The following is a 26,666-nucleotide window of genomic DNA, read 5'->3' as shown; positions in this document are numbered from 1 at the left end:
CTCATAGTCTAATAAGCACGGTGTCTGTCCCCCGGCTCAGATCGGTTAAATCAAAGGTAAACAAAAGATGCGCTATACTTAACAACCTAATTGGAATTAAAACGACTGCAATAGAACAAAATAGGAAAATTAGATGTGGACTATTAAATATTAGATCTCTGTCTTCTAAAGCAGTATTGGTAAACAAGTTGATATCAGATAATAACATTGATTTATTTTGTCTTACTGAAACCTGGCTGGGCCATGAAGACTATGTTAGTCTAAATGAAGCCACTCCTCCCAGCCATATTAATACTCAAATTCCTAGAAGCTCAGGCCGAGGAGGGGGAGTTGCAGCCATCTTTGATGCAAGCCTGTTAATTACTCCTAAACCTAAATTACATTATAACTAGTAGAGTAGTGATGACTTCATGAGCTTCTTCAATGATAAAATTACAACAATTAGAGATAAAATTCATCACCTTTTACACTCAACTTCTAACGGTTCTTTAAACGCAGAGTCGTTAGAAATAAAGACTAGTCTCGACATATACTTAGACTGCTTTTATCCTATAGACCTTCAACAATTAATGTTAAAGATATCCTCAGCTAAGCCATCTACCTGTCTCTTGGACCCCATCCCAACGAGACTACTCAAAGAAGCATTACCTGTGGTTAACACCTCATTACTAGATATGATCAATACGTCTCTATTAACAGGTTATGTACCACAGTCATTTAAAGTAGCTGTGATAAAACCTCTTCTGAAAAAACCCACCCTGGATCCTGAGGTCTTCGCAAACTATAGACCTATATCTAACCTTCCCTTTCTATCCAAGATCCTTGAGAAGGTGGTTGCTAATCAGTTATGTGATTTTCTACATAGCAATAGTTTATTTGATGACTTTCAATCAGGATTTAGAAAGAATCATAAAACAGAGACGGCACTGGTGAAAATTACTAACGACCTTTTAACTGCTGCAGACAAAGGTCTCCATTCTTGTTTTACTAGATCTTAGTGCTGCATTTGACACTATTGACCATTCAATCCTGTTACAGAGATTGGAACACTTGGTTGGCATTAAAGGAATTGCTCTGAGTTGGTTTAGGTCCTATTTCTCTGATCGATCTCAATTTGTGAATGTTAATGATAAATCCTCCAAGTACGCTAAAGTTAGCCATGGGGTTCCTCAAGGCTCAGTGCTTGGACCAATTATATTCTCCTTATATATGCTTCCTCTAGGCAATATTATTAGAAAACACTCAATTAACTTTCACGGTTATGCGGATGACACCCAATTATACTTGTCAATCAAACCAGACGAAACCAGTCAGCTAGCTAAATTTCAAGCGTGCATTAAGGATATAAAATCCTGGATGACCTATAATTTTCTGATGTTAAACCCTAACAAAACTGAAGTTATTGTGCTGGGCCCTAAACACCTCCGAACTTCATTATCTAAAGATATAGCTACTCTGGATGGTGTTGCCCTGGCCTCCAGCACCACTGTTAGAAATTTAGGAGTTATCTTTGATCAGGATATATCCTTTAATGCCAATCTAAAACAAACCTCAAGAACAGCCTTTTTTCATCTTCGTAACATTGCCAAAATTAGGAATATCCTGTCTCAAAACGACGCTGATAAACTAGTCCATGCATTTGTTACTTCCAGGCTGGACTATTGTAATTCCCTACTGTCAGGTTGCTCAAATAAGTCTCTTAAGACTCTCCAGCTGATCCAGAATGCTGCAGCGCGTGTTCTCACAAGAACTAAGAAAAGAGATCATATTTCTCCTGTATTAGCTTCTCTGCATTGGCTTCCTGTTGAATCCAGGATTGAGTTTAAAGTCCTTCTCTTGACCTACAAAGCTCTAAATGGTCTAGCACCATCATATCTAGAAGAGCTCCTAATACCCTATTGTCCCACTAGAGCACTGCGCCCCCCAGAATGCATAGTTACTGGTGGTACCTAGAGTCTCTAAAAGTAGAATGGGAGCTAGAGCCTTCAGTTATCAGGCTCCTCTCCTATGGAACCAGCTCTCCGATCTGGGTTTGGGGGCAGAAACTGTCACCTCATTCAAGAATGAACTTAAAACTCTCCTATTTGATAAAGCTTATAGTTAGGGAGTGAGGAGTTGCAGTGTTCACCTAACTGGCCCAACTGCTTCTCTTCATAATTGTTAGATTAATAATACATAACAAAGTAGAGGGAGGCAGGCCAGCCAAGCCAGATCCGGCAGGGGGAGAGTTCTAAGCCCGAAAAAGCTACCTCTCCTTATGACCTGTCTCTCTTAGTTACCTGTTATAGTTACGCTGTTATAGTTCTAGACTGCCGGGGGACTTCCTTCCTTTGACACACTGAGCTGCTCTCTCCTCTCCCTTTCTATTACTGTTACTATTACTATTACTATTTGTGTGCAGCCCGTCCCAGAAATGCTTATTACTAATCCTAGCTTCTGGGGAGTTTACTCCCCGGAGTCCTTATGCTTTTTTCCCCCAGCGTATTTCCTTGGAGAACGTTGGCACCAAGATCCTGGTTGCAGCTGTCGCCGTGGTCCTGCTGCACTCCCTGCTGAGCTCAGCGATGCCCTGCAATGTCATGCTGCGTCCTGCTGAACCCTGCAGCTTCCCGCTACATCCAGTCACTGTTCCATTATTAATGTGACTACTATCGCCACTGTTCATCACACCCCCAACCGGCTCGTCAGACACCGCCTACCAAGAGCCTGGGTCTGTCCGTGGTTTCTTCCCAAGAGGGAGTTTTTCCTCGCCACTGTCGCACTGCTTGCTCTTGAGGGAATTACTGGAATTGTTGGAATTGTTGGGGCTTTGTAAATTATAGAGTGTGGTCTAGACCTACTCTATCTGTAAAGTGTCTCGAGATAACTTATGTTATGATTTGATACTATAAATAAAATTGAATTAATACAATTCAAATATAATGGTTACGCTCATAATCAGGAGCAGTTATAGCCCTTTTTTAGGGGTGCTGAAGCAAAAAAGGTCTGCGTTAATCTATTGTGAGCTAAGGAGTTCAGCTCTAGGAATATCACAACATAGTGATATTTAACCCAGAATGTAATGCTTTGATACTGCTTGTCAGCCATTAGTCAAAATCGCATGAATTTCTCGTTTTCAAAAGTTACTGATACTGCATTTAGGAAATGTCTACTTTTCTATAGATGGATATCCGATTTCATTTGTTACCTTTGCAGAAATGGCCCTGTGGCTCAGCATTAAAGGAAGTTTTTGCAGAATTATTGATGTCTTTGCAGTTACATAATTCAGTGTTTGCCCTACCATGATGGACCGAAATGATGTTAAAATGCACAGTTAGCACAGTACAATGACGTTAAAAAAATTACGTTCAAATGGTTCCAGGTACCCTAAAGCTCTGATCCTAGAATCGCCCCTGCTCATTATGCTTGGTTATTGTTAAGAACTTTTCTGGTCATATGCAAATGATACAGCGCCTTTTTCACAGGTTTCTGATAATCTAAACCAGACATCAGGATTCTTATTCATGGCAGCATAGATGAGTGTTTATGCTTTTTTGTCAAGGAGATCCATGGTATTCTTGTTGAGATATTTCAGTCTGGACCAAAGTGATGGACTGGCAAAACATTTCCCCATAGAGAGCCACTGGCGTGTCTGCATTGATCTCTTAGATAATAGCAGAGCCGCTATGTGTGTGGGGAGTGGGTGGTAGAGCGAGTGAGAGAGCGACGTGATTAGCTTTGGAGCGAGTACAGACTCTGGAGGTGTAGACGGAGAGAGAAAGTGTCTCCCCTGTGCTTTCTGACCGCTGCGGGAAAGTTAACCCTTTCCTTGATTTCCTGTTGTTCACAGAGAAAGAGAACCTGGAAATTAGTAGGGGGAGATGCAACGCTACCAAACCACGGAACGTGTCTACGAACATACCTACAACTTTACCTACGAACATACGTACGACCGTACTTACGAACGTACCTTCGTAAGTATGGACCATAAATCAAGCTTAAGAGCCATGGAGCTCCATTGTTGTCTACACATTATTTTTTTTAAACATCAGTGAGACACACTGTTGCACTGGTGACATGTACCTTCATTACCATGAACACATACACCGCCTGCTGCACGAAATACTCACTAGTGCACCAAATGTGTATTAATCCGCCGCACTATTTTCTGCTAAGAAATACAAAGGCCAGCTGTTTTGGGAAATTACTAATCCTTAAAAAAAAAAAAAAAACTATTTACAACGGACCTAAGAATTTGCCATTTCAGACAGGATAGGGTGGTCAACAAGACAGACTAACACATTGTTGGTTTTGGTGTTTTACTGAGGTTTTACTCAGAAAGAAAAGAAAATAATGAGATGATTCCCGATCAAATGTTTACATACCCTTAGATCTTAATACTGTGTACTGCCCTCTTTTGCATCAATGACAGCTTGCAGTCTTTAGTGATAGTTGTGGATGAGTACGTTATTCCCCAGATGGTAGATATGCCCATTCTTCTTGACAAAAAGCCTCCAGGTCCTGAATTCTTGGGTTGTCCTGCATAAACTGCACATTTGAGATCTCCCCAAACAGGCTCAATGATATTGAGGTCAGGAGACTGTGATGGCCACTCCAGAACCTTCACTTTTTTCTGCTGTAGCCACTAAAGGGTTGACTTGGCCCTGTGCTTCGGATCATTGTCATGTTGGAAAGTCCAAGTGTGTCCCATGCACAGCTTTCAGGCAGATAAGTGCAAATTGTCCTCCAATATTTTCTGGTAACATGCTGCATTCATCTTGCCATCAACTTTGACTAAATGTCCTGTGCCTCTGTAGCTCATACAATCCCAAAACATCAGAGATCCACCTCCATGCTTCACGGTAAGGATGGTGCACTTTTTCGTCATAGTGTCACATCTCGTCCAGTGTCAAGTTTCTGTGTTTAGTTGGTTTCATGTTTTCTGTTGGTTTTCCATTTCCTGTTTTATTTTGTAGACTCTCTGTTCTCTTAGGTCTTGTCTTGTTTTACTTCCTGTCTTTTGGTTTTCCGGCCTTTATGATTGTTTGCTCTGCCCTGATGTTCCCTAGCCCTAGTGTCACCTGTCCCTTGTTTGTTTATTTTATTTTTATTTTATTGGTTTATTTGATAGGGACCATGCATATTTATGAACATTGTTGTATATAAACACCATGTAAATATGCCAGAATTAGTTAAAATAACTACTTTCCATCTGCAGTCCCTAGGCAGGTGACGTAAGACTAACAGAGACAACCAGCAGTCATACAGAGCTCATTCACTATACATTATAAGGTACACATAATCGTGACATTGACAAAACAAACAAGCAAAACTAAACAAAAATACATGATGCATGATACATGACAAAGACGTTATTCATCCACCTCTATACTGCATTCGATTTACCAGTGAAAGTGTATGGGTAAAGAAATGTGGGAATGTTAAAAGTGAGTTCATCTCTGGTTTTCTAGAAGCCACTGTTTTAAATGAGTTTTAAAAGTGTTGAATGTAGGACACTCTCTTATTGGGAGGGGCAAGCTATTCCAGAGTTTACCTCCTATTGACAATACGTTTTGTCCAAAAGTGGTGCATCTAAATGGTATCACACAGTCCCCTTTTACAGAGGCCCGTGTGATTGGTCAGACACATTCCCTGCAGACAGTCCTCTTAAAATATGCGTGCATTCTATGATATGAGTTGCCTAGTGTTCAGCGTTCATGTGATAGTTTTGGATCCTTCAAGAGGGGTCTCAAGACTTATCTGTTGATAATGATCTTAGAGTTATGATTTGTATATTTATGGTATTTTTGTTATTTTTTATTATTGATATTTTATATTGAATTGTCATTACTGTTTTTATTACTATTTTGCTGGACAAAAGTGTCTGCTAAATACAATAACCATAACCCTTCCCAAAAGCTACAATAAAGCTGAGAGTAGTATATGCCCTGGAAAAGAGCTAATTAAGCAATTCAAGGAAAACTGATGCTTGTATCACCACTGATTTTATAGACAGACTTTTCAGCTACCCAACAGGCTAACCGCTAGCATTTTCAATGTAAGCTTAAGCAGTTAGGTTACCTGACAGCCACCAACTTTAATGTTACAGCCAAACTGCTATGTTATGAAGTGAGGCGCGCGCGCACACACACACACACACACACACACACACACACACACACACACACACACACACACACACACACACACACACACACACACACACACACACACACACACACACACACACACACACACACAGCCTCCCTCCCTTCCTGAGAGTCCCTGTTGATTTGTCTACTCCTTACCACATCGTCCTCTACTCTCTCTTCCATCTTTTCCTCACTCGCTCCCATGGTCCTGTCATGGTCACTCGCCTACTCCTCGGCTTCTTCCCTGTCATGATGTTGTTTCTGCTTCTCTGTATAGCCAAACCACCTTTCCTCCTCCTCGGCTTCAGGTAATGCTGATGTTGAAGCAGCTACTACAGCCCCTAACATGTCAGAAATTTTGGCACATTTTGAGGAATCCGCCTGTAGATTCTACGGATGGCGTGGCCATAGAGGGATTCGTAAATTTGCAGCCTGGAGTGTGGACGGGGGTTCCTGGATTTGATTGGGTGAGGCCAGTGTCAATAAAGAAAATTAACCAATGGGCCGCTGTGAGTTCTTTGTGGGCCGGCGCGGCCAAAAAAAAAGGCCTATTTATCGGCGATTCGGCCCAAAAGTGCATCGGCCCACCGGGAAAATGCCCGGTATGCCAGATGACCAGTCCAGCCCTGCCAGTTAGTAAAACAATACTCAATATGTGAAAAGATCATAGTATACAAAACAACTTGGCAGCTTTGTTGTCAAGAAATGGCCTAACTTGTTTAAAATTCCGCAAATTAAATTTAACTTTATTTGCCACCTTTTTCACATGACTTTTGAACGTTAGGGTGGACTCATACATGACTCCTAGATACTTGAATTCATTAACAATATCAAGCTCCTGTCCTCTAAGGAACACATTAGAATGTGACACCTTCATGTTTTGTTTAGTAAACGCCATACAGACAGTTTTAGGTAGCGACATGACTTAGTGAGCCAGTCATCAATGTGAACCATAGCAGATGTACAGTGGGGCAAAAAAGTATTTATTCAGCCACCAATTGTGCAAGTTCTCCCACTTAAAAAGATAAGAGAGGCCTGTAATTTTCATCATAGGTACACTTCAACTATGAGAGACAAAATGAGAAAAATAAATCCAGAAAATCACATTGTAGGATTTTTAATGAATGAATTGGTAAATTCCTTAGTAAAATAAGTATTTGGTCACCTACAAACAAGCAAGATTTCTGGCTCTCACAGACCTGTAACTTCTTCTTTAAGAGGCTCCTCTGTCCTCCACTCGTTACTTGTATTAATGACACCTGTTTGATCTTGTTATCAGTATAAAAGACACCTGTCCACAACCTCAAACAGTCACACTCCAAACTCCACTATGGCCAAGACCAAAGAGCTGTCAAAGGACACCAGAAACAAAATTGTAGACCTGCACCAGGCTGGGAAGACTGAATCTGCAATAGGTAAGCAGCTTGGTGTGTAGAAATCAACTGTGGGAGCAGTTATTAGAAAATGGAAGACATACAAGACCACTGATAATCTCCCTCAATCTGGGGCTCCACGCAAGATCTCACCCCGTGGGGTCAAAATGATCACAAGAATGGTGAGCAAAAATCCCAGAACCACACGGGGGGACCTAGTGAATGACCTGCAGAGAGCTGGGACCAAAGTAACAAAGGCTACCATCAGTAACACACTACGCCGCCAGGGACTCAAATCCTGCAGTGCCAGACATGTTCCCCTGCTTAAGCCAGTACATGTCCAGGCCCATCTGAAGTTTGCTAGAGAGCATTTGGATGATCCAGAAGAGGATTGGGATAATGTCATATGGTCAGATGAAACCAAAATAGAACTTTTTAGTAAAAACTCAACTTGTCATGTTTGGAGGAGAAAGAATGCAGAGTTGCATCCAAAGAACACCATACCTACTGTGAAGCATGGGGGTTGAAACATCATGCTTTGGGGCTGTTTTTCTGCAAAGGGACCAGGACGACTGATCCGTGTAAAGGAAAGAATGAATGGGGTTATGTATCGTGAGATTTTAAGTGAAAACCTCCTTCCATCAGCAAGGGCATGGAAGATGAAACGTGGCTGGGTCTTTCAGCATGACAATGATCCCAAACATATCGCCCGGGCAACGAAGGAGTGGCTTCGTAAGAAGCATTTCAAGGTCTCGATTATGCGTCTTCATAACACGCAAAAACGGAATACAAATTGCCGTGTCATACATACGCCAATTTATGAGATCAGTCTGGGATGCTATCTCTTGATAGTTCTTAGCATGTGTAAAGATTACAGCATTATCTGCATACATCTGGACATCAACATTTTTACATGCCTCTGGTAGATCATTTATATACAGTGTAAACAAGATTGGACCAAGTATGGAGCCTTGTTGGACCCCTAATGGACATTCACACAGTGGGGACTTTGAATCATTAATACGAACACATTGCTTTCTACTGGACAGATATGATTTTATCCAGTTGATAGCTTGCTCAGAGAAATTAAAATGTGTTCATTTAGATAAAAGAAATTTGTGATTAACAGTATCAAAAGCTTGCTTTAGGTCTAGGAAGACAGCACCAACATAAGAACTCTTATCTAAGTATCCTTTAACCTTTTCCAAAAACAAACAGTTGGCTGTTTCTGTTGAGTGATGGGCCCTGAACCCAAATTGCATAGGGTGGAATGAATTATTGCTTTTATTGAGGTATTGCATCATTAATTTACTCACCCATTTTCAGCTATTTTAGAAACAACAGGCAAAATACTGATTGGCCGATAATTTGCCATATCTGATATTTCACCTGATTTAAAAATGGGTGTGACCACGGCCAACTTCCATGCTGATGGCACAATGTATTGTATTAAGGACTGATTAATCAAATGTGTAATAGGCTGTATAAGGGTATCTTTGTGCCTTTTTAAAAAAAAAAATTGTATCGAGGCCATGGATATCCATTGCCTTAGAATTTTTTAAGCTACTGATGGTATTTGCTAGTTCTGTTTCAGTTATTTGTTGTAGGTGAAAAATCGGCTGTGCATAATTAATGGTGCAGATAGAGTAGCTAGGTTAATTTAAAAATTGGGTTATTTCATGAACAGAGTCTAAAAAGAAGGTATTTAGTTCTGTAGATATGATGGTTGGATCTGTGACTAGTTTAGTGTTAATTTTCAACTCTAGTTCTTTATTGTTATGATTTTGTTTTCTGCCAATCAGCTTGTTGATGGTTTGCCATATCTTCTTCCCATTTCCTCTTCAATAGTGTCAATGAAAAACTTGGCTTTAGCTTGTCTTAGCCTTTTTATTACTTTGTTTCTTAATTAAGTAAATGTTTGTCGTTCTGTTGTGAGACCTGATTTTAAAGATTGTTTCAATAATTGATCTCTTTCCTTCATAAGTTTCCTACACTCTTCATTAAGCCAGGGCAATGTATCCCTGCTTTTCTTTTGGCATTCTTAATTGTTGAGGTGAATTGGTCACAGTCACTCTCCAGATCTCCTTTAGAGAGGATCCCGTCCCATTCAATCTCTCTCAGTGCTGCGCCAAGGTTGTTGACTAGTTGTAACTGATTCAAATTTACATATGGGTGTGACTGAGGAATGAAAACAATGTTTTTTTAGCTTCATGGCACAGAGAATGACATTGTGATCCGACAGCCCTTTAATTAGATTAAAGGTCTTAGTAATTCTTTCTGTTTTATTTGTGAACAATAAATCTATTTTAGTTTCAGACTGATTAGTTATTCTTGTGGGTTGTTCAGTTAGCTGTGTAAGATTAAAATAGTCTGTAATGTTTTAAGCTTTTTCCTTCCATCCTTATCATTCCAATTGACCCCATCAATATGACCTCTTTGTTAAAATCCAAATTATGAAGGAGATTTTTTAACGGATCATAAAACTCAAGCTTTGCTGAGGGTTTTTGATATAGACAGATTAAAGTAAATGCCATTTCAGCTGAAAATGAAATGTTGACACCAACACATTCAATATCAGATTCCCTATGCCATTCAATTTGTTTGCATTTAGTAGTACTTTTCATGTATAATAAAACTCCCCAACCCCTCCCATGATCTCTGTCTTTCCTAAAAACATCATATCCTGGCATGGCAATAAGGGCCTCCGGGGATGAACGAGTTAACCAAGTCTCTGTCAGTCCAAGAAAATCAATATTAGAATTTACAAGCAAGTTTTCCAGTTGTTCGCGTTTGGTTGCCATTCTCCGAATATTTAGATGCCCACCAAACAACCCTTTAGCTTTGCATCGAGGGTCCCACACAGTTCGAGCCTGATTGAGCATTTGGAAAAACTTTGCGCTGCAGTGTTTTTTCATCACGGGATTCCTAGATCTGATTGAAGGCATAGTCAATGTTAGGCCTATATCATGACGGTCCGGTACGTTTCGGGACTCACCACTGGAGCGGCCAACGCCAACCCAGAAGACTCCACCACAGCCCGCAGCCCAGGGCCAATGGCCACCAACGGCGCCATCCCAGCGAACTCTGCCAAACCGCCACCAACAAAGACCCCCCATCCGAGCGACCGACAGGCCCGGCAGCACATGGGGTGAGTGGAAATAGGCCATTGATCGAGTACCGAACGGAGGCTGCCCTGGCAGCGCCAGGTGAGTGTAGGGCAGCGGCACTCCGGGCCCAGCATTGGCTACGAGCAAGGTGTTGAGGAGAGTTGCAAAGGGCGCTTTGAAGGACGCCGGTTTGTGTTTTCACTGTTGTTTGCGGTCCGGGATTGCGTTCTACATCACCAGCAAGAAGTAGTAGTATGGTGAGTTGAAGGAGCCCATGGCGTGGGTTAGATGGCATTTCACGCAATGTGGAAGACACCTTTGCGTGTCCATTGAGTTTGGAATACAGCAGGTGTTGGCTACTTCCAACACAGGTGTTTTCTTTCTTAAAGCGATATTGCACAGACAGCAACAACAGCGCAACAACGTATGGAACAATGATCCAGCGATGTAGTGAAAGTTTGGTCTTTGATGGTTTAGACAAACAGCACAAACACGCAGCACCTGCCAGGCTACATGCGTGCAGGTCTGCGTCCGCCATATTGTTTGCTCGTTAACTCTTGTATTTAGGGCCCGACAGCGGCAAAGGCCCTATTGAAACTGAAGGAATTATTATTTTCTGCAAATGAATCGCCTTTTGAGGGGCTTAACATACTCAAAAACTCACCAAAATTGACGGTCGCATCAAGCCTGGTGAAAATGTATGTATTTTAAGGGTTTCGGGAATAGGCACACAAAAATGGCTCGTTAGCGGCCCCTACAAAGTTAGAAGAATTTAGCCCCTGTAGTACGTTTAACGTAGACTAACGAAACTTGGTAAACATATGTAACATGTCAAGATGTACAGAAAAGCTCATTGGAGCCATACCGTAAACCCAACAGGAAGACCGACATTTTGAATTGAAAGTTCGAAATTAGTGCGATTTTGGCCATTTCCACGTCGTACTTTAACAAACTCCTCCTAGAGATTTCATCTGATCAACTTCAAATTTTGTCTGTGCCATCTCAAGATGTTAAAGATAAAAAGTTACTAAAAGAAAAACTTTTCGTTGGCGGGGCGGCCATTTTGTGTGTTTCGCCATTGAAACAGAAGTGGGTGTAACTCAAGTGTACGTTGTCCAATTGGCTTGAAGCCTTTCAGGATTCATAAGAGTCCCACCCTGATGACATCTACATGCCGATATTGGCTGAAAGTCATAACGCCCCCTAGTGGTAACTAGGGGTGGTACGGTTCATGAAAAAACATCTGAACCATACGGTTCGCTTGTCTCGGTTCGGAACGTGTGGGCGTAGCAGATTTTGAGAGGCGGCGAGCCGACCGCTCCTTAACGGTGGTGTGTGGAGTGCTGCACTTCACCTGTATTTTTGTAAGAGCTACACTGAGAAGAAGTTTGATAAATGCAAGTTTTTTTCAATTGTTATTCTGTAATATTTCAATCTTCATGTGCTAAAAAGGGCATAGATGTTCCTGTAAATGGCGATACACTAATTTCTTTGCCAAATAAATGAAAAGCTTGTTGAAATCATCGTCTTCCCTCTTGCTGTATCAAAATCTCACCTCGCTTTCCTCAGAGATGGTCCCAATAATGTGCTTAAAGTCAAATTCCGTTTGTGCATGATTACAAGATAGAACTATGTTTTAATACTGTGTCCTACATTGTGGATAATTAAGCTATATATCATATGCTTTAGTATATTTCTGGAGTGTTAAAGATTAAAGAAAAAATAACAACAAGAACCGTACAGAACCGAAAACCGTGACCCTAAAATCATTATACAAACTGAACCGTGGGTTTTGTGAACCATACCACCCGTAGTGGCAACAGTAAGTAGGCCTAAAAGTCAAGATGCTATACTTTAACGAACTCCTCCTAGAGATTTCATCCGATGGACTTCAAATTTGGTCTGTACCATCTCAACACCTTAAAGATGACAAGTTATTAAAAGAAAAACTTTTCATCAAATGGTGTGGGCCTGGCGTGGCGGTGTTTAGCGATGAATGAGAAAGTGGCTGTAACTACAGTGTACACTGTCATATCTGCTTGAAATTCCCCACAATCAACAAGAGTCCAGGCCTGAGGATATATACAGGCCAATATTGACTTTTGGTCATGATGCATATAAGGCTGATTTCCTGTTGCCAGCGCCCCCCGCTGGCAACAGGAAATCAGCCTTATATGAAAAACATCATCTGATTTACATGAAACTTAGAATGGTTGTGACAATAAAGTTAACTTTTGGTCTCATCACTCCAAATGACTTTGTTCCAGAAGTTCTTAGGCTTGTACAGGTGCTGTTTGGCATATATTATTGCACAGTAATTACTTTTTTCTGGCAACCCGACCGTCCAGGCTATTGTTGTTCAAGTGCCTCCATACTGTGGATCACAGTCACACCACTTTCTTGCAGCAAAGCCTGTATTGAACTTAAGGGTTCCTTCTTTGCTTTGATTTTGGCCTTGATTCCAGCCCATCACAAATTCTCCATTTATTTATCAAACTTTGAGCACTACTGACCACCATTTTGAAATCTTTGGATATCTTATATGCTTTTCCTGATTTATGATTAATCTTGACAGCTCTTTTGATTTTCTCATGGCTTAGTGAAATGGTTCATTAAAAGGGTATGTAAACTTTTGATCAGGGTAATTTTGGGTGATTTCAGTCATCATTGTTATTCAGAAAGGGCAAACACAATTATGTGATAATAAACTTAGCACAAAAAGTAAGGCAATTTGTGTTTGGTAGAATATTTCTCTGTGATAACAATAACAATACTTTATTTAAAAGAAAAAAAAACATTTTGAAAAAACGGCCTTTAAAGATTTGTATTGTAAAAATTCATACTTTTTTAGTGGAAACAAGTATTTACAGACACAATATCTTATCAAATAATTAGCAACAACAATACAAACCACCTAAATCACATCAAAACTTATAACACAGCATTTATGGCCTTCAGCTGAACAGAACCCCAGTAAAAAACTGTATACACACACAAACTGTCCCATGTAGAACTGACACCCTGGCCTAGATCCCGTCTACAGCCTAAATTTCCATGCCTGCTTCATATGTAGGCCCCTCATCCAGTTCCTGCCGATGCATTTTCACCTTTTTTGCTGTGCTCAGACTCTTGCGCCTATATTTTGCACTGGCAGTTGTAACAGCCTCAGCTTTCGAGATCCTGAGCATATAGAATAGAATAAAATATGTTTTATTGTCATTGGACAGCAGCTGTCCAACGAAAGTTTTCCGCAACTCACCCTCAGTGGTACACAAATAAAATGACAGTACCCTTATGAAGGCAAAAGACACAGAATAAAAACAATAAATACGATCAGCATATAAGTTTCTCTCATTGCATTGGCCGTCATAACTGTGCTCTGAAGCCACAACTTCTCCATAACAGCAAGCATGGCAAAGGCACCGTACTTTTCTCCACAAAGAACGTTTTTGGACACATCTAACAGAATTGAGGCACACATTTGCATTTTGAGTGCCTCCATGCTGCATTCGCTGCAGCAGGCTTTCGCTAAACATGCGGTGGTACACTGGGATTCTCTCGTGGTGTTTATGGCTACCAGGTGTTTGGCCATTTTCCACTGCTTTCCTATACCAACACCAGGAGGGATTGCACCTGATGTGCAAGGGGCTGTCATCAGTGGACATAGAGTGAAGGAGACCTGCCCAGATTGCTGCCTTCATCTGATCTAGTGAACCCTGGTTATTAAGAATTGCCCCCCTGTAATAATTCTGCAAAGTTTTGCATTTATTATAAAATTTTGCATTTATTGGCAGTCCCCACACCCTTCCCTACTAATTTACCCTGTGCACTCAACTTTCTTAGTGCTGTACCCATTCACTTGTGGGCATGATTGATACACTCCAATTTCACAATGTCATGCCCAGGGTATGGGTTCAGTGCAACCACCTCCCTAAATGCTGCACTATCCCCATCTGAGAGCATGTCAAAGTACCTGGTGGCAATTCACAGACCTGGCCTACATCTTCTTTGCTGACTCGTGCTCAATTGCCTTACTCGATCCCGCAAAGTTTTTGCACAGACACTGTGTGTCTCTTTCCAGCTGTCAAACTCCTGCTCTGTTATCTTGTTCTGTTGCTTAGCATAGACCTCATTGTCTATGACCAGTCACGTAAGGATGTCAATGCACACACCAATTCCATAATGAGAGGTGAAGCCTCTCTTTTGCCAGGTGCCATCAAAAGACACTTATATTAATGACAGCATCTGCATCCTCCCTCAGCAACTCTGCCACATATGGGTCAACATCTGCATAAGCCTGCCTGATCTTCTCCCTGGTCTTGTCTCAATTTCAGCGACTGAAATTAAATTTATAGTGTATTACTAACTGTTCATCCATATTATAAAACACAAATAGATGGAGGCTAGAATCTATAATGCCACAAATGTTACACAGAGAGAGAGACAGAAGCTAGAGATGGGATCCATTACTGCTAAACATACAGAAACAAGCTGTAACATTTTGGTCAAAAAGACACATTCCATTTCAAAGCACTTAAAACCCAAGAGCCAAATCCTGAAAACAGTCCCCTAAGTCAGCTAATGGTGAAGCTAACTAACCAGGCTCCCATCAGCACTGGTTGAAAACAACACAACAGAACAAAACTAATGAATCATTCAAAAGATCAATATTTAGAACATATTGGAGAAAGCAAACAAAGTAGACTAAATTGTTATTTGACAGGGTATCTGCACACTGTCAGAGATACGAAGAGACGGATCCTGACTAAATACAGGCTCAGTGACCACCAACTGGGTCAGACAGAGATGCACTTCCTCCTCCACTGTGAAAAACTATCTTCAGTAAGAAAGTTACACACTGGAAAAATAGCCAAAAAATGAAAACTTCCCAATGTTAACACCAGAAAAAATGCTGGAAGTTCTCCTAGGAGAGGGGACAGCAGCTCCACTGACAGCTAAATATGTATCTGCCTGCCACCGCCAGAGGGACTCACAACCAAAAACAAATTCACTTTATTAATTCTAATTTCCAATTTATGTTTAATTTTAATCATATTTTAATCATTATTTAATGATTTGTTGGGTATTTGTGAATTTTATCTTATTGAGTTTTATTTGTTTATCATATTGTTTCCGGCAGAGATGTTGCTCACTGCGCCTCTATTGTACCTCCTAAGTTGCTGTAGCTTCCGTCTTCTCCTCACAATACCGTCTTGTATTGCTGAGATAGGTTGCGTCTAAAATACTGCTGCGCTATTTTATTGTTTACTTTTCTTTTAGTGCCTCAAAGCTAATATGATATTAACTAAGCTGTTTAGTGCCGTTTTTTACAGTCAAATATAAGTTTTAAATATAAGATGCTTTGTTCAACTCTTTCTTTTCGCACCATTTTCGCGCTGTTTCTGTGCAATGTACATAACGTGCGTACATTCTGTTATTTAATGTTTAGGAGCAGAGGTGCATATAAAAGGAAACAGTAGACCAGAAGCCAATTAATGTAATATTGTCTTCTGCAGGTATGTGTATTTCTTTGTTAGACGTTATACTCTTTTTGTTATCTGTGCAGTCCCCAAAACCACATACTGTTTAACTTTGCCCACTGAAACTGTTAAAAAGTATAAAACGTTGGTTCTCATGTTTGTCACATAGACTATTGTTATAATTCAAGTAAGGTTTTCCCAGTATTTTGCAATTGCTCCTGGTGTTGGCTCGCAATGTGCATACTAAGAGTTGAGTGAGATGCTATACTGTGTTGTGATTTTTGTGTATGTATGGTAGAATTGAGATCACCCACACAATACCGTCTTCGATTGCTGAGGAGCAGAGGTGCAGATAAAAAGGACAGTAGACCAGAAGACAATTAATGTAATATTGTCTTCTGCAGAGAAAATAAATCTTGGAAAACCGTCAGCTGAGATTATCTGTCTTCATACCCCAATCACCTTTTACATATAGTAATTATATTATACAAAAACAGTAACTGTTGTGTAATGTAATTGTTTTGTAATAGTGTGTTGTATCGCCATCAGTAAAGTATAATATATATGGGACATATATATTTAATATACGACATGTAGGCTATGAATTTCTGTAAACTGCTTTGAGAGCGAGAGAGAGCACGCGCGAGAGAGGGTGTTTCCATACCTGTTACTCTCCTATGGTGACTCTGATACATTTTAACATGAAGGCCAGGAATCCCCCAACACTTTGCCCAAGCCTAACTCATCAAAACACGTTCCTGGATACGTCTTGAAGATGCGTAGATGTGTAGATACTTTGCCTGTACACATCTTTTCATAGACTGCACTCTGCGGATCGATGCTAACTTTAAGCCCTGTCCCTGCGTAATTAGGACAAATTAAACCACCAATCACTTCATTCAAACGCGCTACATGAATTATCAGCCACTGCTGTGTGGCGCTCTGATTACCTCCGCTGCCTGAACACTTGTGTTTTCCGAACGAAAATGTGATGGCATTTCATCATCTGCTGTCTTAGTTTGTAATCCCCTGTGTCTTCTTGCTAATGACAACTGTTTTCGTCTTCTCTGAGATGATTTTTGACGCACTTCTTTCGACATTTTGAACTCCCACGGAAATGTCAGAGCAGGTCACGTGACGAATCTGAACGAATCACGTTGTCAGAAATTGACATCCGCCAATGAGATTTCGCTTTTACAGTTAAATGCCCCATTGTACTTTCACGATTGGTTGCTGATAAAAAGGAAATGACCATATTTGGATCCAACAACATTGCACAGGAGAGAGAGAGCTTTCCAACGGTATATGTGATGACAGGGTGCAGACAGCAATCGCAGAGCAGCATAATTTAGAACAACTTTTGTTGAATTTAGGAGAAATCTACAGACGCAAATAGACAAAGTGTAGTAAAATAAAGACCTAAATGTGAATTTTTGACTATTTTTCACCACAAGTCTGAAAGAAGACATGTTATTGAAGACAAATAGCCCAAAATCTCAAAACCTTGACATGTTTCCCCTTAAAACTGACCCATGTTTCAGTATCTGAAATCCACCATCTAGTATCTTGGCCCCACATTTAAAAACAGCAGGGTTACCAGTGAATTCCTTACACATAGGGATTTGTATAATACTCTGAAATTTAATATATTTTTTAGAGGTAGGAAGAAATTGGTGTACCAACACAGACTTCCATGCAGTGTGTCCAACCCAAATCTCTCAGGTCAGGTCAGAGGTTCTTGAGCAACACCTTTGCAAGAGTTCCAGTTTCCTTTCCAGTATTTCAGGGATTCTTGGCCTGGGTTATGAAACCTCCCACTATTATCCATTATTTACCAGTAAATTAAGGTGCCTAAAGATTCAAGGCTGGCATGGGAAAACAAATTAAAAGTCCCATTCTCAGAGACAAAACAATGCTGCTGAGAGTAATTAAAAAAGCTACCAAGGGATTTCCTGGTAGATTTTAATTATTTTTACCAGATTCTATGAATGCTAGGTAGACCCTGACTTTTGGAGGTGTTAAACGTACAATATAACTTTCTGCCGCTAGGGGTCTCTCAACCAAAACACAGACTTTTGATGACGTTGGGAAGTTGCGTGGAATTATGGGAGTTGTAGTTTTTATTGTTAGTTTATTCACGTTACGTTGATTTAGCTAACTGTAAAGACAGCTAAACGTGAAGAGGGGGAGATATTCGGTAGGGAGGAGATATTTTCAGCACGAACAGCAGTAGCACTAACAGAGACGTAGCTAACGTTATGGATGGCCGCTGTTGTGACTGTTTCCTGACGCTTCTTTAACCTGCTGTTAGCGTCGTTAGCACCCGGCACTGGAGTTGTGTTGTGATGGCCGGGTACGGATTGCTGTAATGGTAGTGGCTGGCTGCTAGCTGGCTGGGGGCTAACAGTAACTAGCTATTGCTACATGTCCCAGGTATGTTGTCAACTCTCATCCCGAATGAAGTCCCTTTGCTCCAGGGGAGTGAGACAGACAGACCTGGGTGTGCTAGCTGGCTAAATTAGCATTAGATTAGTCGTATATCTATAGGCTAACGTTAATGTTACTGGTGAACTCATTTGTGGGTTAGCCCAGTGCTGCTTTTATCTGTGGTCAAAACAATCATACCACTAATAACTTTATGAGCGTGTTGAACGATGTTGTAACCCTATAATGGTATCCACCAAGCATTAGCATTAACGTTAGCTACTTGTCAACCAGCACATGACACATTCTATGACATTGTATGATTTACAATTACTCTTGAACGTATCATCTGGGTGCCAGTGTTTTGACGGAAGTTACGAGTAACTAGAGGGTGAAAGGTTATTTGACGCCACTCACAGGCAACTAAAGGAAACGTCCCATGTCAGAAATAAAATAACAGATTTCTCTGGGTTTGACATTTGGTGGAAACACAACTCAAAAAATATATAACATACAGTAGGTATGGTCGTTTTTAGTCATTTTAACAGCAGGGGTTGTAGCTGATTCTGTGGTCTGTCCCAGGACCATGGTCTCTGGCAGGGACCAGTGGTTACTGCCACTAGGGGCGCTAGAGACACTGGTCGCGACCAGCTCCTCAGTGGTCTTCCCTGTGGTCCCTGTGGTCTGTGAAGCGGCTTTAGTATTTTCTCCCCTTTCCTGTTGTTTTGGCAGCACTGTTAGCTGGATAAATGTCAGAGATCACAATCTTTTGTCTATAAAATACACTATATAATATATATTATGATTATTATTGTTATTATTATTATTGATAATGGAGATCCGTGTGGTCAGGACCAGCTGGTCTCTGGCAGGGACCAGTGGTCACAACCACTAGGGGCGCTAGAGACACTGGTCGCGACCAGCTCCTCAGTGGTCTGCCCTGTGGTCCCTGTGGTCTGTGAAGCAGCTTTAGTATTGTCAAACTCTTTCCTGTCGTTTTGGCAGCACTGTTAGCTGGATAAATGTCAGAGATCATGATCTTTTTTTCTATAAAATTCACTATATCAGATATATTATGATTATTATTGTTGTTATTATTATTATTGATAATGGATCTGTGTGGTCAGGACCAGCTAGTCTCTGGCACGGACCAGTGGTCTCTGGCACAGACCAGTGGTCACAACCACTAGGGGCACTAGAGACACTGGTCGCGACCAGCTCCTCAGTGGTCTTCCCTGTGGTCCCTGTGGTCTGTGAAGCGGCTTTAGTATTTTCTCCCCTTTCGTGTCGTTTTGGCAGCACTGTTAGCTGGATAAATGTCAGAGATCACAATCTTTTGTCTATAAAATACACTATATCATATATATTATGATTATTATTGTTATTATTATTGATAATGGAGATCCGTGTGGTCAGGACCAGCTGATCTCTGGCACGGACCAGTGGTCACAACCACTAGGGGCGCTAGAGACACTGGTTGCGACCAGTGGCACAGCGGTCATGACCAGCTTCTTACTGGCACAAAGGGAACTAAAATTACTGGTCCTGACCACCTCCTCTGTGATCTGTTCTGTTGTTTGGACCAGTTGAGTGATCTGTGAAGTGTTTATTTTTAATACAACTTTTCAGGTTTCTCAAAGTGTGAGCAGAGTCTCCTAATGTGAGAAGCCATAATCGTTTGTCTATCCAATGCTATTGATCACTATTATTAATAGAAATCATAACAATGATTAAATTATTATTATTAGTCGTAGTTGTATGAGTAGTACTATCGACTATGCAGGTCCGTGTCTTCCATCATCAATGATCAGGATCACTTACCCTAACTCTTTTTTGAAGAGAATTGAAGATTAATTTTCAATTGGTTTTTCGATCATGCCATGGCTGCATGGCCACTGCCTTTAAACTAATGAAATGAAGTAAACGGTTGGTGATTCAGTTCCTGGCCAATAAGAAGCCATTTCCAATTTTGATGCCAGGTGTGATCATATTGATCATATGCCGTATGCTCATTCTTTTTTTTTTTTTTTACAAGTATTTTTATTGCTTTAGAGAAGATACAATATGCAGTGCAACATTACAATGTCAATTATAACAAGACCTCTTTCAATTAACCCCATCCCACCCACAACAAACCCTTGCGCTGAGGAAAGGAAAGCTAAAGAAACAAAAAATTAAAAAAAACACCTTTTTTCTATTACTCATGATAGCAAATAGTGTAATCAGTGTGGTTCACAAATCTTAACAGTTATTAAGAGGGACGTGTAGTAAGTCTTTCAAAGTAAGCCAGCAAAGGGTCCCAGTTTTTGTAAAATGTTCTGGTTAATCCTCTAAGAAAGTATTCTATTTTTTCTATTTTTAGAAACATCATAATATCAGAAAGCCATGTGGAGGCTTTTGGTGGTGTAGATGTTTTTGTAGTATTCTCCGTCATGCTATTAAGGTGACAAAAGCAACAACACTTTCCTTCCCATTGGACATTACAATATCACCCTCTTTTACCCCAAACACGGCCATTGTAGGGCTAGGTTGTAGATCTAAATCAAAGGCTTCATTTAAGACCTTAAATATTGAAGCCCAGAACTCTCTCAACCTGGAACATGACCAAAACATGTGAAGTAAATCTTCTCTGTCCATTCTTCTTGATGCCCATGATGTTAAGGCAGAGTTTCGGAGAGTTAAGACAAATAAGAGCATGGGGCCTGATTCTATTACAGGAAGATTGCTAAAGCACTGTTCAGAACAGCTTTGTGATGTGTTCTGTAATATATTTAGGATATCTCTGGAGCAGTGAAGGGTCCCAAAGTTATGGAAGGAGTCCAATATTGTTAAGCCAAAGGTGTTCTGTTCTGTATGGGCACACTCAAAGGCAGGGTGAAAACCCTGCTGCTGTAGCTTTCTCAGACTGCATCACAATGTTTCTCCATTTGCCTCTGTCTTCTGCGTGTCTTTGTACTATTGGCGTGATTAATCAAAGCTGTCTTCTATTTCTCTTCCATCTTGTTTACTAAATGATTATTTAAATGACTAACAAAATATTAATACTACACATACAGCATATTCAATATCATGTTAAATGACAATGTATTTCATTTGTATTCCCTATAATATCCACTCATATCAACTCTACAGCATGATTAACACTTTGGTTATCAGGGGTGGTTCTAGGGGGCTTTTCGTTTATCAGTGTTTTAAGCCCCCAAACACTAGGATTAGGCAATGGTTATGGTTATGGTTAGGGTTAGGTGCCTTGAAGTCAATGGTCGCAGCACTTGCCTGGAAGGAGACGTTGGGGGCTTTTATATTATGAAAAAAATCACTATTTCTGGGATTTGGGGTGTTATTTTGTGTCTCTAGTGCTTCCACACGCATACAAACTTGGAAAAAAAACATCCATGCTGTTTTTAGTGAGATACTGGTTTCTGAATGTATCCTGCCTTCAGTCTCCGGGTGAGCTGTTTAAAATTGGGAGGGCCGTCTACGTCATTGGCCGAAACATTTCAATATTTCACCCACCACCCCATCCCATCAGAGCATACGTATCCTTCGTGCTCTCAAATCACCCACAATCCTATGCCGGTTAAAAAAAAACAATGGCGGACCTAAGTAGAGTTGGAGTATCATCGTTGACGGCGCAATAATCATTTAAATGTAAGTATCTTTAGTGTTTGCCGTACATTTGTTATCACAGTTAATGTGTTACATCAATTTAAAGCTTAAAGCGCCCATATTATGCTCATTTTCAGGTTCATAATTGTATTTTAAGGTTGTACCAGAATAGGTTTACATGGTTTAATTTTCAAAAAACACCATATTTTTGTTGTACTGCACAGCTCTCTCTCACTGCTGCAGATCATCTTTTCACCTGGTCTCTGTTTTAGCTACAGTGTGAGACCTCTTTTCTTCTTCTTCTGTACTATCTTTGATTGCACTCAGTAGCTCAGATGTAGATCATGTCAGCTAGCTAGCTCCATAGACAGTAAAAGAAAGGTTGTTTCTCCAACTTTGGTCAGTTAAAAGGCAGGATTAGCTGGAAAACTTCTTCTAAACGAGGGCGCACATGTAAATAGTTCTTTTGTAGATTATGGTGAACTTGTGTGTGTTGTAGCAGTGCTTTGCTATTGAGAACGAGGTAGCATGCTAGCGGCTAACGCTAGCATGCTACCTCGTTCTCCCCCCCCTTTTTTTTTTTTTTTTGTGGCGAGGGGGGGGTTTAAACCCCCCCCCCCGGAGACTGAAGGCAGGAAACACTGATATCTTTCTCTCCCAAAAAAAAGCAGACAATTAAAAACAGAAATCGTATCTCACTCAAAACAGCATGGACGGATTTTTTTCAAACACCCCAAATCCCAGAAAAAGTGTTTTTTTCATAATATGGGCACTTTAAAGCTTTAATGCTGGTACAAATTGCTATAATAATTAGGTAGATACACCCCGAGCTAACGTTAGACTAACTGAACCTATCATTTAACATTAGGCTGTTAGCTGGGTTGCTGTCTTTGGTGCCATTTGTGTTTGTAAAGTTTAATGTCCAGTGGCATTTTCATTTATTTTTACATGCTGTTACTGTATATGCATAACGTTAGCAGAGTTTTAGGAATTAGTGTGTTTATCAGTTGTAGCTGCAGGATGGGAGGTTAACTTAGTTTAGACTTAGACTTTACAGTAATAACAATAAAGACAAGTATTGGAAGGGGAAAGGGGGAGGGGGGACTGAAACAGACTGTGTTGACAACTAAAAGTAGGCTAGATAGTAGAAGTTCACGAAAGCAATGCAACTTAGTAAAAAAAAGACAATGCTGCTCTGCCAAATGTCTTCAAAGAAATGACACATTGATCATAAAGAACAGTGATTTAAAAGTGATAAAGCGATGGTACACTCCCAGGCCGGTGGGCAGTTGTATTGGTCTTTGCTCCAGTCTAGCACCGGACACCTTGCGATGCCATCCAGCTCGGCGCGCTGTTTAGGATTCACAAGGAGGAGCGACGCACACGGCCGCGGGCGCATGCACGGGATGCGTGTGTGTGTGTGTGTGTCCTACCAAAGCAGAGAATTAGCTCCACACTAGTTCATTATAGGCTAAGTCTTAAATAGGCTATATTTGGAATATCCATTGAAATATTCACATTTTAGATGAAAAAAGTTAATCTCAGATGTGTCCAGTTTGGGACGTCACATAGCATTACTGTATGTGCTGGGGTACATTTTCACATAATTTATATAAAAGTGGACACCTGAGTATTACACCAAAAAGCATGCTTTTAGGGATATTGTAGTCAAATATAGTGATTGTGATGTCATAATGCAGCAACAAAGTAATCTGTATTTTCTGTCTTTAAAAAACTACTAATCGATTAAAGGTTAAGGCTGGTGATAGTCTGTATTTTTTAATCAATAAATCCCATTTAAGACCCAAACCACAGCCTGATAAATCTTCTTCCTCCAAAAACACATCAATGAGCAGCATGTTGTTAGTAAGTGATTAGCTAGTAGTACACATGCTAATAAAATTTAAAATCGATTCTTTAACCCTCAGGCCGCCAACACACATCCTATAGCCTACGCATGTTAAAGATTGATGTTTTCAGCAGAAATAAATAGGCTTAGGAATGTTGGAAAGTATTAAGAGATAGCTTTGGTCTTTTCAACAATAACAATAACAACAAATGTTATAATAATATTTTTTTTTGGGGGGGTAGCGCTTGAAGGGGGTCTCTCCCAGGGTGTAATCCAATGTAGAACCGCCACTGTCTGCATGGACAGCGGGGATACACCGAGAATCCAGCTGTTGCCTCACATGTGGAAAAACTCTAGTGCCTTTTAACACAACTATTGAATTGAATTTGAGTTAAAGCTATACTATCATATGACCTAGGCCTACATATAGCTACATTTGCAAATACAGCTGATCGTTTCTATGACCTGGACAAACAGCAGCAGATTACAGAAAAATTAGTTTTCCAAACAGACGTCATGTTATCAGCGTTTCCAGTCCAATAAAACCAAGCGTTGCCTGAACGGTGGCCCCGATACGCCTCATAAATGAAAAGAACGTCACGCAAAAATCCACTTAATAATTAGGTATTTTTAAATATATTCATCTTTACTGACAAGCAACAGTGAGATGTCTTGTCAAAAAATCTGATTCTGAATCTATAGGGGAGACATTACATTTCGGCACACACCGAACACACCCAGTAACAATTATTTCACTAGCATTTTAACTTTTATAAATGGTTCGCATTGGTCGCTACCGGCCTCCACGGTGCATTCTATTGGGAAAAGATGGAAAGAAACTGCTGGCGAAACAGGAATAAAGTTGGAATTTAGCAAGAAATAAAGAACTGATTGTAGCTTCTGTGAATGCCGAATGAATGTGTGGCATTTGAACACTTGAAAACCATATTTCGTTTTTTGTATGTGTTGCATTATTTCGGTAACAACCAAATAAACATTAAATCGCTTTCTTTTCAAATGGCGTCTTGCAGGACGTTGCCTGTGAAAATATCACGCATCAGCCTACCTGAACTGCCGACACCGTATCAAAGCTTAATGGTGTCTAATTGTGACAAAAAAACAGAATGCAAAATACCAAGCACAGGCCTACACATTTATAATAATCCAATATCTACATTACAGATAAAATATATTTTAAAAAGCAATTCCTCCATGCAAAAATGTATAAAAGCAGCGACCATTGCAGAGGACAGACAGTGCAGACAGGCATAAAAGCAACAGGCGACACAAGTCTCCTCACCTGCAGACACAGCCATAGCTGCTGGAGTGAAAGCTGCGTTTATATGATCCGAGGCAGCTCGCACAGGCTGAGGGCAGCCTGCATGCTGCAAGTATCCGCTCACTGATACGCACAAGTCGCAGTGTGAATTCGCATCTTTACTTATCAGTATAAAACACAGCACAGGAGTGAATAGGGAGAAAGGGAGGGGTTCTCCGTGTGAAGTGACCGCGTAACAATGATACCACGTCCGGTCTCCACTTTCAGTGTAAAACCTTATACAGAAGTCGGTGTTAGTATGCCATCATATTTGATGCTATTCCTGCAAGTCCTCTTAAATTTTTAAGAAAGGAATTGATATTGTGTCTTGTAGTAACAAACATATAAGAAATGTTTTGGACTATACCATAATTTCTACAGCAAAAATCTTTTGGTCTTCTATTGTGAGCGATTTAAAGTGGAAAAATGCATCAACTATTCTTGACAAATATTGTATTACTAATAAGGTAAAAGAAGTTTCGTTTAAGATTTTGCATAGAATTTACCACACCAAAAAAGTGTTGGAAAGATTTCAAATGAACATTGATTATAATTATGATTTTTGTAATTTGGAAAAATAAACTATATTTCCATTTATTTTATCACTGTGAACATACAATTGCATTCTGGGAAGATTTGGAACATTTTATTAACAGGAAACCCAGTAATATGATGTCATGTTATATTTTGTACTTCATGGTCCGGACAATTTGAATTATGTTGTGCAGTGTTTACCCTGCAGAGATCTGAGGAGCAGTTAACCATAGTCCTCATAAATCCATCAGAGTTTAGAACGCCAACACAAAGAAAGAGGAAGGGAATGGACATCCGGCCGAAAAGAGTGAAATCCGGTGGAATTTCCGGCGGCAACGGAGCAATCCCGGAAGTAAAACGTCCTAGATATAGACTATTCTGGATCAGGCCCCCTACTGTTGTGCCATCCGCGTACTTAATGATGGGATTTGTACCTGACTTTGCACAACAATCATAGGTCATCAGGGTGAACAGTTTAGGGCTCAGTACACACTCCTGCAAAGATCCGATGCTCAGTGAGATGGTGGATGATGTGTTGCCGGCCGCCTACCTGCACAAATTGATTAGTGGCGGCGCCAGAGATTTTCTTTTGTTGGTGCTATGGGGTTGCTCTACGTTTCAGTGAGGGTGCTCTGAAATTTAGAGTTTTCCTTGGTACACGTACAAACATGTGCAAAGGTATGCACCCACCTCCGTCTCATCCCTCTAAAACACATTTGCTTGTTTCCTCTCTCCTCCCATGATTTCCTCGCATCTCTCCCGTGCTTCCTCGTTGGAACAGACTAAGGCTGGTTACACACTGGATGCGTTGCACGAGCGTGTCAGCTGTGTGGCGTGTCTG

General features: G+C 40.5%; 1 protein-coding gene across 1 annotated transcript in view; it reads right to left on the bottom strand.

The window, feature by feature from the left end:
- The window catches only part of lrrc3b (leucine rich repeat containing 3B), a 68,154-nt gene extending 42,699 nt beyond the window's left edge, over window positions 1-25,455 (bottom strand). Inside the window, exon 1 of the mRNA XM_039820183.1 lies at window positions 25,274-25,455. The gene's annotated coding sequence lies outside the window, so the exon portion shown is untranslated. The remainder of the gene's footprint in view (window positions 1-25,273) is intronic.
- Between the last annotated feature and the right edge of the window lie 1,211 nt (window positions 25,456-26,666).

This window comes from Perca fluviatilis, chromosome 13 (genome assembly GCF_010015445.1).
Source record: "Perca fluviatilis chromosome 13, GENO_Pfluv_1.0, whole genome shotgun sequence".
NCBI lineage: Eukaryota > Metazoa > Chordata > Actinopteri > Perciformes > Percidae > Perca > Perca fluviatilis.
This window is presented reverse-complemented; position numbering and strand designations above follow the sequence as displayed.